Source organism: Schistocerca americana, chromosome 1, assembly GCF_021461395.2.
Source record: "Schistocerca americana isolate TAMUIC-IGC-003095 chromosome 1, iqSchAmer2.1, whole genome shotgun sequence".
NCBI classification, from domain to species: domain Eukaryota; kingdom Metazoa; phylum Arthropoda; class Insecta; order Orthoptera; family Acrididae; genus Schistocerca; species Schistocerca americana.
The window spans coordinates 909,099,358-909,112,445 of NC_060119.1; the positions used below are offsets into that span (position 1 = coordinate 909,099,358).

Consider the following 13,088-nt stretch of genomic DNA (forward strand, 5'->3'; position numbering starts at 1 on the left):
TCTCTCCCGCGACCGAGCATCCGTCGCGCCGTCACGTCCAGCCTCTCTCCGTGTCCTGTCTCGTACTTCTCCGGAAACCGTCCTCCTCCCCCACTTCCATACAGTCTCAACATTCACGACCGCTGTGATTGGCTAGAGCGCTCCCTCCATGCCTCCACCCCAACGTACACTCACAAACATATTTAAACTCATATGAAATACTGGATTTACATTTAAATACTTAAAATTAAATAAATATTCCTACGGATGGACCATAAACACGCTCTAACACACATTATTAAATACATAAACAAATTAAATAAATATATATCAAAGGAATAGCAACAAAAGGTAGGCAAGAAGCCTAATGTCTCTGTGGTTTCTAAAAGACAGTAAATATTTAACCAATTTCTTCATGAATAGTATATATCGGATATAAACAAAGACATAGATGAATAAATATACACTCCTGGAAATTGAAATAAGAACACCGTGAATTCATTGGCCCAGGAAGGGGAAACATTATTGACACATTCCTGGGGTCAGATACATCACATGATCACACTGACAGAACCACAGGCACATAGACACAGGCAACAGAGCATGCACAATGTCGGCACTAGTACAGTGTATATCCACCTTTCGCAGCAATGCAGGCTGCTATTCTCCCATGGAGACGATCGTAGAGATGCTGGATGTAGTCCTGTGGAACGGTTTGCCATGCCATTTCCACCTGGCGCCTCAGTTGGACCAGCGTTCGTGCTGGACGTGCAGACCGCGTGAGACGACGCTTCATCCAGTCCCAAACATGCTCAATGGGGGATAGATCCGGAGATCTTGCTGGCCAGGGTAGTTGACTTACACCTTCTAGAGCACGTTGGGTGGCACGGGATACATGCGGACGTGCATTGTCCTGTTGGAACAGCAAGTTCCCTTGCCGGTCTAGGAATGGTAGAACGATGGGTTCGATGACGGTTTGGATGTACCGTGCACTATTCAGCGTCCCCTCGACGATCACCAGTGGTGTACGGCCAGTGTAGGAGATCGCTCCCCACACCATGATGCCGGGTGTTGGCCCTGTGTGCCTCGGTCGTATGCAGTCCTGATTGTGGCGCTCACCTGCACGGCGCCAAACACGCATACGACCATCATTGGCACCAAGGCAGAAGCGACTCTCATCGCTGAAGACGACACGTCTCCATTCGTCCCTCCATTCACGCCTGTCGCGACACCACTGGAGGCGGGCTGCACGATGTTGGGGCGTGAGCGGAAGACGGCCTAACGGTGTGCGGGACCGTAGCCCAGCTTCATGGAGACGGTTGCGAATGGTCCTCGCCGATACCCCAGGAGCAACAGTGTCCCTAATTTGCTGGGAAGTGGCGGTGCGGTCCCCTACGGCACTGCGTAGGATCCTACAGTCTTGGCGTGCATCCGTGCGTCGCTGCGGTCCGGTCCCAGGTCGACGGGCACGTGCACCTTCCGCCGACCACTGGCGACAACATCGATGTACTGTGGAGACCTCACGCCCCACGTGTTGAGCAATTCGGCGGTACGTCCACCCGGCCTCCCGCATGCCCACTATACGCCCTCGCTCAAAGTCCGTCAACTGCACATACGGTTCACGTCCACGCTGTCGCGGCATGCTACCAGTGTTAAAGACTGCGATGGAGCTCCGTATGCCGCGGCAAACTGGCTGACACTGACGGCGGCGGTGCACAAATGCTGCGCAGCTAGCGCCATTCGACGGCCAACACCGCGGTTCCTGGTGTGTCCGCTGTGCCGTGCGTGTGATCATTGCTTGTACAGCCCTCTCGCAGTGTCCGGAGCAAGTATGGTGGGTCTGACACACCGGTGTCAATGTGTTCTTTTTTCCATTTCCAGGAGTGTATTTATAAGCATGCTGCTACCGTTTTTTCGTGTAACTGTGGAGTACTTATGGCCTGACGCGATCGATAATAATCGACCACTTTGACCTCCAATAAATCATGTACTACTTAAGTTACATTCCTGTAATTCATACCAATTTGGGTTTACGTAGATCGATGAAATCGGAAGAATCGTTCAGATTTTGTAAATTCGCTGCTGGGTGTTACTTGTTTAATTTACCGTCAAATACTATAAACTAATAAAGATTTTGAAAGTCTGATTACACCATCATCATCTTCGGGCAAAGAATGGTAATTTACTTGTTTCTCTTTGAGGTATCATGATTCATCTGGCTACTATTAATTTCTATGCGAACTGTGAAGTGTCTGCCATTAAGGTTTCACAAAGTCCGCCTTCTTTGGCACTCCCAGCGTGTCTCCTTCATCGATGCAGCGTCACAATGGAATTCCCAGCCACGCGGCTGGACGGTGACCGGCTAACGTTCGCCACCACGTGTTTGCTGCCGGGCCCCGGCTGGCCGATCGGCCCGTGCGGCCACGCCAACTTAGAATATTTTCAGGGCGCCACAATTCGCCGTTACCTCACAGTAGGTAACTAAACATGGTATCCCTTGGAAATGAATGGAAATGAGCGTTTGGCGTCATTGGCCGGGAGGCCCCTCGCGGGGCAGGTCCGGCCGCCATATCGCAGGTCTTATTACATTCGGCGCCACATTGGGCGACCTGCACGCCGGATGGGGATGAAATGATGATGAACACAACACAACACCCAGTCCCTGAGCGGAGAAAATCTCCGACCCAGCCGGGAATCGAACCCGGGCCCAGAGGACGGCAATCCGTCACGCTGACCACTCAGCTACTGGGGCGGACATGGTATCCCTTAATAGTAACAAATAAAGGGAAGTTCTTAGTTGACCTCAGAGACGACCAAAGCGCGGTGTCCCATTACATTAATAAGTAATTCTTTTTGCACACGCCTTTACCTACTTTAAATGTCATGTTGCCACACCACTTACCGTTCATTACAGTAGACAAGATCCATTCGTAAGAAAGGCGTGGCGAACGAACCAATATCAATCTAAAAAAAGATAAGTCATAAACTTTAACTGTTCGAAGTCCCAGACCAGTAAAAGCTAATGTTTCCAGAACCGACCATATTATTGCTGCTCACGAACGTTTCAGTTCCAGCAGTTACAATGGTGCCCAGACACTTTTCTTCCTTGACGATCGTCACATAAAACATGTTCGTAAGAAATCTATGCTGAAGTCTGACACCATCTGGTTCACAGTTTCCAGTTTGCCGGAAGTGCCAGGAGTAAATAACAAGCATTTCTGTACGAAGGTGCTCAAATTCGAAACGGATTTTCAGAATACGACATCTAACTTTGTTACCAATTTTCAAAATCAGATCAGTTCTGTTAAAGAAAACACGGAACAAAGGTTATCGCTGCCGATGTTGTAGAGTGCGCCAGGCACGTGTGAACGCTTCGGCGACTTGGAGGGACCTTCGCCCTGGTAGGCCCTCATTTTCGAGTAATCGACAAAAATAATTTGACATGACTTAGTAGACCACTGAAAATAACACCAGTTTTCAAACCAATGCCGTAGCGTAGATATTAAGTTATTTGGTTGGTATGCTGAATCTTGTGAATTCAAATTATGCCAAGTAACATCAATTCGTTTCTGCGTCTTTATCGAAAGACTAGTATCATTGCTGCCATCCATTTGAATGGTTACAACATAATCTTTTGTTTCTAAATCTTTGCCACTTCATTTTAAGCATTATATCAACTTCTTATTTGTTCTCATTTTTTTTGCTTTTATTATTTTTCAGTTGGGATCTCCGTCTATGTGCTTTTAAATTATTCTTGTACGTGCCTGAAATCACCCTCCGAAGAACGTTAACAGTATGTGAAGTCTACATAAGGAGAATGATCGCATTCACGGTTGGAGTCACAGCTGTACCTAGTGCATTGAAAAGTGCAGGTTCACTTTTTCCTCCATTACACAGACAGCTGTACGTAGTGATTTCCTGTGCCCAAAACAGTATTTATAAATACATACTTCGCTTTGTTGCATGCTTAGCGCTGGAAATAGGGGATGGAATTCTGAAACAGTTTGTTACGGAGATTACAGAATACTTGTCTGCCACTCAGTTGTGTTCCGTGTTTCAACTTGGCCTGAAGTTGTATTACTTTAGCACTGTGATCGGTGTGATGTACCATAACAAGTACAGGGTGTCCGAAAAGTCTTTCCCTGAATACATAAATTGATAACTCAGGTTAGAAGTAAGATACAAATGTGAAACTGTTGTCTAATTGTTTGCAAACTGTCAGAGTTTTTTTTCACACATCAGTAAACTTCCACATGAGCACCCTTGGTAGCACGTAGCACATCTAGGCGATATTCAGTTTCCATCCACACATTAGCCAACATCACTGGAGGGATCGATTCAACTACTGTGGTTATCCGTTGCCGCAGGATTTCAAGATCTGGTACACGTGTTCGGTAGACTTCGTCCTTGACATAATCCCATAAAAATAAGTCTAATGGGGTTGTGTCAGGAGAGCGTGGAGGCCAAACCGTTGGCCCATCACAACCAATCCATCGCCCTGGAAAGGTCATATCGAGATAGGCGCGGACGTCTAAACCCCAATGAGGCGGTGCACCGTCTTGCTGAAACAAGACATCGGGGTGATACTGAAGCAGCTGAGGAACAGCATACAGTTGCAACATTTCCAGACACACTGCAGATGTGATGCTAGCCCCAGCGAAGGAGAATGGCCTGATAATTCGATCGTGCAATAGCGCGCACCAAACATTCATCTTTGGACTGTCTCTGGAGCACTCGATGACCTCGCCAGGGGGTTGCGAACCCCAAATGCGCCCATTATGGCGATTCACTACTCCACTGACAAAAAAGGTCGCTTCGTCGGAAAAGGCAATTCGTCTGAGATAACCATCGTCGTCCTCAATACGTGATAGCATGTCGACCGCAAAGTCATATCGACGTGTACTGTCATTGGACAACAAGGCCTGAACGATTTGCACTTTGTATGCACGAAACAATAAACGTTTGCGTAAAATGTCATGGAGAGAGCTTTTTGGCATCTGTAATTCACGTGAGGCCCTGCGCACCCATTTCTTCGGACTTCGTAGAAAAGACTGCCTTACAACTTCCCCCCTGAATAAGATTTTGCTGATATGAAACTTCTTGGCAGATTAAAACTGTGTGGCGGACCGAGACTCGAACTCGGGACCCTTGCCTTTCGCGAAAGGAAAAGGTCCAGAGTTCGAGTCTCCGTCCGGCACACAGTTTTAATCTGCCAGGAAGTTTCATATCAGCGCACACTCCGCTGCAGAGTGAAAATCTTATTCTCTAAGCATCCCCAAGGCTATGGCTAAGCCATGTCTCCGCAGTATCCTTTCTTTTAGGAATGTTAGTTCTGCAAGGTTCGCAGGAGAGCTTCTGTTAAGTTTGCAAGGTAGGAGACGAGGTACTGGCAGAAGTAAAGCTGTGAGGACGGGGCGTGAGTCGTGCTTGGGTAGCTCAGTTGGTAGAGCACTTGCCCGCGAAAGGCAAAGGTCCCGAGTTCGAGTCTCGGCCCGGCACACAGTTTTAATCTGCTAGGAAGTTTCAACTTCCACCCTGTCTGCTGAGGTTCTTGGTCGACCAGACCTCGGAAGGTCAGCAACCGATCCTGTCTTCTTGAACCTCTAATACCAGGCTTTAATGCTCTTGGCATCAGGTGGATTCCTTCCAAATGTTGTCTGGAAGTGTCTCTGCACTGTGGTTGGTGATCGTGTGTCATGGTACGACAGGACACACTGTGCCTTCTCCTGACTGGTTAACATGGCTTCTTGGGCACTGAACCTCATCCACTACTTAAGTACTGCGAACCTAAAACAAAAAAAACTTTGATAGTTTTAAACAATTCGGCACAAGTTTCGTATTTGTATCTTACTTCTAGCCTGAGTTATCAATTTATGTAATCAGGGAAAGACTTTTCGGACACCCTGTACATTCTGGTAATGTACCCAGTCATCCTTTGGAGTGGTGATTACACTGATAAGAAGTATCCAGACACTCCTACGTACTGCAGAAATGACTACTAGGTATCACGATAGGCTGACCCTTCAGGAAGCAGAAACTATTGTGTTGTTAGGAGACAAACAGTAATAGCAGAGTTTGTCGACCAGGAGAGCTCAATGGTTTCAAACGTAACTAAGCCATTAGAAACGTTTCAGTTCTTCTAAAACTGCTCAAGTCGACTCTTGGTGATGTGACTGTAAAGTGAAAGCGAGGAAAAAACCTCAGCTAAACCAGCACGGACCGGACTTCATCGAGAGACGAGCAGGAACTTGAGCATAACGGAATGGTTGTAAAGAATCGTACGAAATCAGCGGAAGGAATGACTCCAGAGTTCCACAGTGCTACCAGCTTTCAAAATGACTGTGCGTAGGGAGTTAAAAACAATAATATACAACGATGGAGCAGCTCCTGTAAAGCCACTCATTCCTGATAATTTCTGAACTCACAACTGGAACGTCAGCGATCTTGTATCGTAATTTAGAAGAAAGCAGTCAGTCCAGATCGCAAATGGTGTTCATTTTTGTGGTACGGTAACCGGTTTCAGTCGTACATAGGTACTATTCAGTGATGTCTTCACTGGTGACGCGCTGGGTCACACATACCTACAATCAGTGTTAAGCGATACTTGACGTGGCGTAAAAAGTAACACCATTTGACAGCGGATGACAAGAGACGCTGAATTTGAAGTGTTGAAACCCACTGTGGCATTACGACGAAAGGGTTTTGGTTTGGGGAACATCTAGGGAACGTTTCTTGCCACCGTGTTTAGTGGCAGCATTTAAATACAGATGACACGGTCCTGGCGTAGAGGATTACTTTCGTGGTTGAGTTGTGAACCTCTTCTTGCGCCTAAGAAAACGCTAAACGCGGAATGACATGAACATACGTAAGGAACTGTGTATTATGTACACTAGAGGATCTGTTCGGGGAGAATGATTGTTTCAGCATCAAGTGTCGTACAATAGTCATGGGATAGCGATATGCACGAATACAGATGGCGGTAGTATCGCTTACACAAGGAATAAAACGCAAATGCATTGGCAGAGCTGTCGTTTGTACTCAGGTGAAAAGGTTTCCGACGTGATTATGGTCCCATAACGGGAATTAATAGAGTTTGAACGCGGAAAGGTAGTTGGAGCTAGACACACATCCCGGAAATCGTAAGGAGATTCAGTATTCTGAGATACAAAGTTTAAAAGTGTGCAGAGAATACCAAATTTCAGAGGTTACCTCTCACCACGGACAACGCATTGGCCGCCGGCCTTCACTTAACGGCCGAGAGCAGCGGCGTTTACCTAGAGTTGTCAGTGCTAAGAGACAGGCAACTCTGCTTGAAATAGCCGCAGAAATCAACTTGGAACGTTCGACGAAAGTATACGTTAGGATTGTGCGCTAAAATTTGGCGTTAATGGCGATCGGCGGGAGTGCCTTTCTAAAAGCACGATATCACCGGCAGCGCCCCTCTTTGGCTCGTGAGCAAGTCGGTTGGACCCTAGTCGACTGGAAAACCGCGACTTGGTGAGATGTGTCCCGATATTATTTGGTAAGAACTGATGTTAGGGTTCGAGCATGGCGCACGCCTCAAGAAGCCATGGATTTAAGTTGTCAACAAGGTACTGTGCAAGCTAGTGATGGGTCCATGATGATGAGGGTGTATTCAGTGGAATATATTGGGTCTTCTAGTTCATCTGATCTAATCATTGACGGAAAATAGTTATGATCGGCTACTTGGATACAATTTTCAGCCAGTCATGGACTACATACTCCCAAACAATCATGGAATTTTTATGAATCATACTGCTCCACGTCACTGGAAAACAATTGTTCGTGACTGTTTTGAAGAGCATTATGAGCAATTCGAACGAATGGTTTGGCCATCTACTGAACATTTATGGGACATAATGGAGGGGTCAGTTCGCGCACAAAGTACTGCACTGGCGACAATTTCGTAATTATTGGAGACTGTAGAGGTAGCATGGACACTGTTTCCGCAGGGGACTTCCAACAACTTGTTGAGTCCATGCCATGTCGAGGTGCTGCTCTAAGCTGAGTAAGAGGAGGTCTGATTTTAGGAGGTACCACACCACTTTTTCCACCTCAGTGCAACATCTGTGAGACAATGGTGTTTGGACGATAACATTCCTGAAATGGACTGGCCTGCCGAGAGTCCCGACCTGAACCCAATGAAACATCTCTGAGAACGTCGATTATGCTCCACACCCCAGCGTCCAGCGTCACTAATATGTCTGATTTCGGCTCGCGAGGACGAATCGGCTGCCATTCGTCCACAGACATTGAGAACCGAATTTGTCCTCAGTAGAGTTACAGCCAAGTAAGGGGTGCACGTACACGTTATTAATGCATGCTGATAGGTGTTCAAAAAAATGGCTCTGAGCACTATGGGACTCAACTGCTGTGGTCATAAGTCCCTTAGAACTTAGAACTACTTATACCTAACTAACCTAAGGACATCACACACATCCATGCCCGAGGCAGGATTCGAACCTGCGACCGTAGCCGTGGTGCTGATAGGTGTCCCGATAGTTTCGATTGGGTAGTATATAAGACAATCAAGTTCATTTGAAGGTGGTATTGTTGATACAAGTTGAGCTTCAGCTTAATCTGTGATAATGATGTAGGTCAAGACAATGAATTAGAGTTTGTTCCAGCGGTGGGACTCGTACCCGTATCTCCAGCTTCTTGGGCAGCTGCGCTATCTGTTATTCCACGCCGGTACTACAGTCCCAACAGCTGCACTGACTATTACAGCACGTCTCCGTCACCGATACAAATTCTAAGTCCTACCTTAGCCACTAAACTCGTAGCATTATTGCCAACGCTGTCCAATATTGGGATAACATCTTAACAATGGGCCAATGGGATTTAGTCCTGACCGTACCTCAGGTGTAGGTGATATATTAATCATATAAAATTTTCATTCATTTTCAGAGATAAAGGTGAGATGGTACATCTCAGGAATAGTAATTTTATATGGTAACCTGAGGTACAGGCAGGATTAATCTCATTTTGTTCAGTGCTAAGGTGCTAGTCCAGTACCAGAGCCCTGGCAACACTAATGCGAGTTTAGAAGAGGAACAGGAATGGGCTGAAGCGTGAGTTAGAATTTGTATCGGTGATGGAGACGAACTAGGGCAGTCCATGCACGTGAGTTATTTGTATTGTGGTGTAACAGATAATGCATCTGTCTAATAAACAGAAGACATTGGTTCGAATTCTGCAGCTAGTACAAATTTTAATTGATGATTGTGGACTACATTAACCTGGACTATTTTTCGGCCAATGCTCAGAAATTTGTGGAGCAAACCACAGATTTATACCAATTGTAATTGAAAGAACTTCAGTAAATTTATTTATCAAGTGATTATCTAAGATAATCTAAGGTCCTTCCGCTAGTACAAATTTTAATTGATGGTTCTGGACTGCATTATAATCATTACAATACAGTTCATCTAAACTCGTCAGTCGTTGAGATCACACCAGAGGATGCCGGAGTACATTAACAAGTTATAGTTGTGTGGAATACCCCATGGATTTCAGCGCTCAAGTGCCTTAAAGTAAAACTGTAGATGCTTCGATTTTGATTACTAATAAATTAAGATAATAATACACCTGAGACAAAGAAAGAAGCCTTTGTTTTCATCGAAAAAAGTAACTGAAACGGCAAGAAACGAGATATGGCGGTCGTGAGAGCGGTGGTACAAGACTTCTTTTCCAACATTTCATATCTCTGCCTGACGTATAGTGCTCCGCCGTTATTCCCCAGCGCCTACGGATTGACGCGTGGGGAGGAGGCGCCAGGGGCAGCGGCGTCAGCGGCGGCCGGAAGCTGGCAGAAAGGCCGCGATTGGCCGGCCGGCGCGCAGTGGCACGGCCAGAGGGAGCGTGCTAGGGCCCGCCGGGAGCTGCAGGTGGAAGCAGCAGCGGCGAGGAAAGCGCGGCCGACGCAATTTATTGCGCGAATATATACGGCGGCAGGAAATCCTGCTGTGTTGTTAAGTGAAACCCCCCCCCTCCCCCCCCCCTCAAGCTTTTATATATACGCGTCCGCGTGCCCCAGAGAGGTCGAAAGGAGGAGGTCCACACCGCACCAAGCTACGAACCTGCTCTGTTTATGCATTTGCGTGCGGCCAAAGAGAATTAAACGCCGTAAAATAGGCCACCCAACTGCCGGCTGCGGAACACTGTCTGCCCCACTGACTTCGTTAAGCACGAAAAACACTCCGAGCCGAAATACTCGCGAAGAAGACGAAAGTCGAAACAGCGAAAGTCCGATGTAGTTGTATTAGGTTGGTGCAATAGTTCGCAGCGTTTCTGTTTTGCGTGTTTACATTCCAGTTGCTATAGGTGTACTTATCGATAGTCATTTTTCATTTGTAGTTCACTGCTGCTATTTGAGTTTACATATTGTCACTTTGTCATTTGGACATTGTGAGTGGCACTACAGACGCTAGAAAATTTAGTGCCAAGTGGAGAAATCGGAACATTTGAGACATATTCTTCTGTTTGAGTACTGTAGTGGAGTGACTGCGGCAGAGGCAGCCAGATACATCCGCGCCAAGTGTCGGGATAATGTCACTGGGCAGAACACGGCAATAAAATGGTTTTCTTGTTTTAATTAGGATTTGACACTAGTGATTCTCCACGTTCAGAAGACCTTCAGGGTTTGACGGAGATCATTTAAACGCATTAATCCATAATGATCCACGTCACTGTAGTCTAGAAGTGACAAATGTGATGAACTGTGATCCTCCACCATCATGCGACGTTTGCGTGGAGTGAGGAAGGTTCAAAACTTGGGTATGGGTACTGCATACTGTAAGCCAAAATCACAGAAATCAGCGGGTTTCCATGTGCCTCTCAGCTTGTTCGTCGTCAACTGGCTTGTGAACAACACCGACCATTCTTATCCTGTATCCATACCAACGAGGAGAAATGGTGCCTTTGTGATAATATAATATAATATAATAATAATATAAGGAAAAGAAAGAAAAGATAGAGTCCAAACAGAGCAGCAGCTCCCCGTATAAAGAACTGCACGTACTCACAAAACATAGTGTTAATGCATCTGGTGGAAGAGCGACGGTGTGGCGCACTACGCAGTGCTTACCCGAGGTATAACCATTACTGCTGACATTTACTGGCATTAACTGGGACGCCTTGCAGACGCAGCCCGAGATCAACGATCAAGCAAACCCCGTGAAGTGATGCTACTCTGCCATAACGCCCTTCCGCTTTCTGTTAGGTTAACAAAAAACACTGTACAGAGCCTGAGTTGAGAAGTCGTTCAGCACCCGCCTCATTCACCTGACCTTGCGTCCTCAGAGTTTCACCTTACCCACTCTTTACTGGAAAGCCTTCGACGATCTTCCTTTATGGATGAAAATGCGCTCTGAACATGGCTCGACAAGTTCTTTGTCTCAAAACCACGTGATTTCTACAGTAGTAGAATCGAAAAGTTACCCTAGCGTTGAGTGACTGTAGTAAATAGTGAGGGAGAATATATCGTTGATGACTAGAGTCTCTTTATGCGTGTCTGTTGTGTTTATTAAACTAGTGGAAGAACGGTACAAACCCACGCACCTAGTTAGTAGTAATCACATGATACCAGAATATCATGACACAAGGCATCAGAAAAAAGACTTCCATTGATAGGGCGAGCCTCAGCGATCACTGCTCTCTAGATGGCTAAATACAGAGTCCAGCTATGTAGGTAAGAAGTAAATGAAACCTGATCGTTGAAGATGGAAATGTGACACATGTAAAAAAATTAGGACAATATATTTTGATGTATAACGGTCGAGAATCTGCTAACATACATGAAACTCGCTGCTTGGTGTTACTACTTCTAACATATTCATTTTCAATGCGACGCATTTCTCCCACGGTGGGTAAGTGTGTGAAGTGCGTGGTTGTAGTGCGTGGATTTTGGCTGTAATGAAACGTTGCATCTCGGATTTCACCTTGTCATAAATCTGTAAATGCCAGCCACGATATTTTTCTTCATCAGAAGAAAGAGGAAGAAATCACTGGCAGTATACAATGGTGAGGCAAAATCTTATAACCGAAAGAAGCAGCGTGCGTGATTGCATTCCTTTAAGAAATACAGGGCGTTTCAAAAAGAAAGAGCAGATTTCAAACATTTATTTCTCAAAAACTACAAATGATAGAAACACAATTCAAACGTTTCTTGTCAGAGAAAGGTTCAAAGTTTTTCAATGGTCCGCGCAGAAGTTCCATGCAAATCCGCAGTGGCGCTGGCGTTTGTTTGTAGGAAAATGGCGACGACACCACAGGAACGATCATTTTGTGTGCTGCAATTTGCAAAGTTAGAGTCCATTGTTGGTGTGCAACGTGCATTCCGCCGTCAATTCAACAAACAGCCGCCTCGTCATAAGCAAATTTATGAGTGGCATCACAGATTCGTAGAAGATGGTTGCATCTGCAAGCGAAAAAGCACGGGTCGTCCACGCACATCGGATGAAAATGTCGAGCGTGTCCGTGCAGCTTACGAAAGGAGCCCTAGAAAATCCACGACACGGGCAAGTCACAAACTAAACATGTCTAAAACAACGGTATGGCGCGTTCTGAGTAAGCGTCTGCACATGAAGCCGTACAAACTGCAGTTATTGCAAGCATTGCGTCCTGACGACCACAACAAAAGGTTCGAATTTTCAACTGCAATTCTACAGGACATGGAAGAGGACAATTTTGCCGAACGATTAATTTTTTCAGATGAATCAACGTTTCACATTTCTGGTAAAGTTAATCGGCATAACGTACGAATTTGGGCGAGTGAAACTCCGAGGGACGTTATTCAACATGAAAGAGACTCACCAAAGGTTAACGTCTTTTGTGCAATTTCGGTAAACAAAGTTTATGGACCTTTCTTTTTCATGGAGAAAACTATCACAGGAACCATTTACCTGGACATGTTAGAAAACTGGCTATTTCCTCAACTTCAGGAAGATTCAAATCACTTCATCTTCATGCAAGATGGCGCCCCACCACACTTCTCTGAACCTGTACGACGGTACCTAAATAACACCATTCCAGGACGGTGGATTGGAAGAGCAGGAGCACAAGATCAATGTCATCGTCTGTGGCCTCCC

General features: G+C 45.9%; 1 non-coding gene across 1 annotated transcript; it reads left to right on the forward strand.

Annotated features, from left to right (window-relative positions):
• The first annotated feature begins 5,403 nt into the window (after positions 1-5,403).
• On the forward strand, positions 5,404-5,478 carry Trnas-cga. Its single transcript has one exon. It is a non-coding gene; the product is annotated as a tRNA-Ser (tRNA).
• Positions 5,479-13,088: the final 7,610 nt, after the last annotated feature.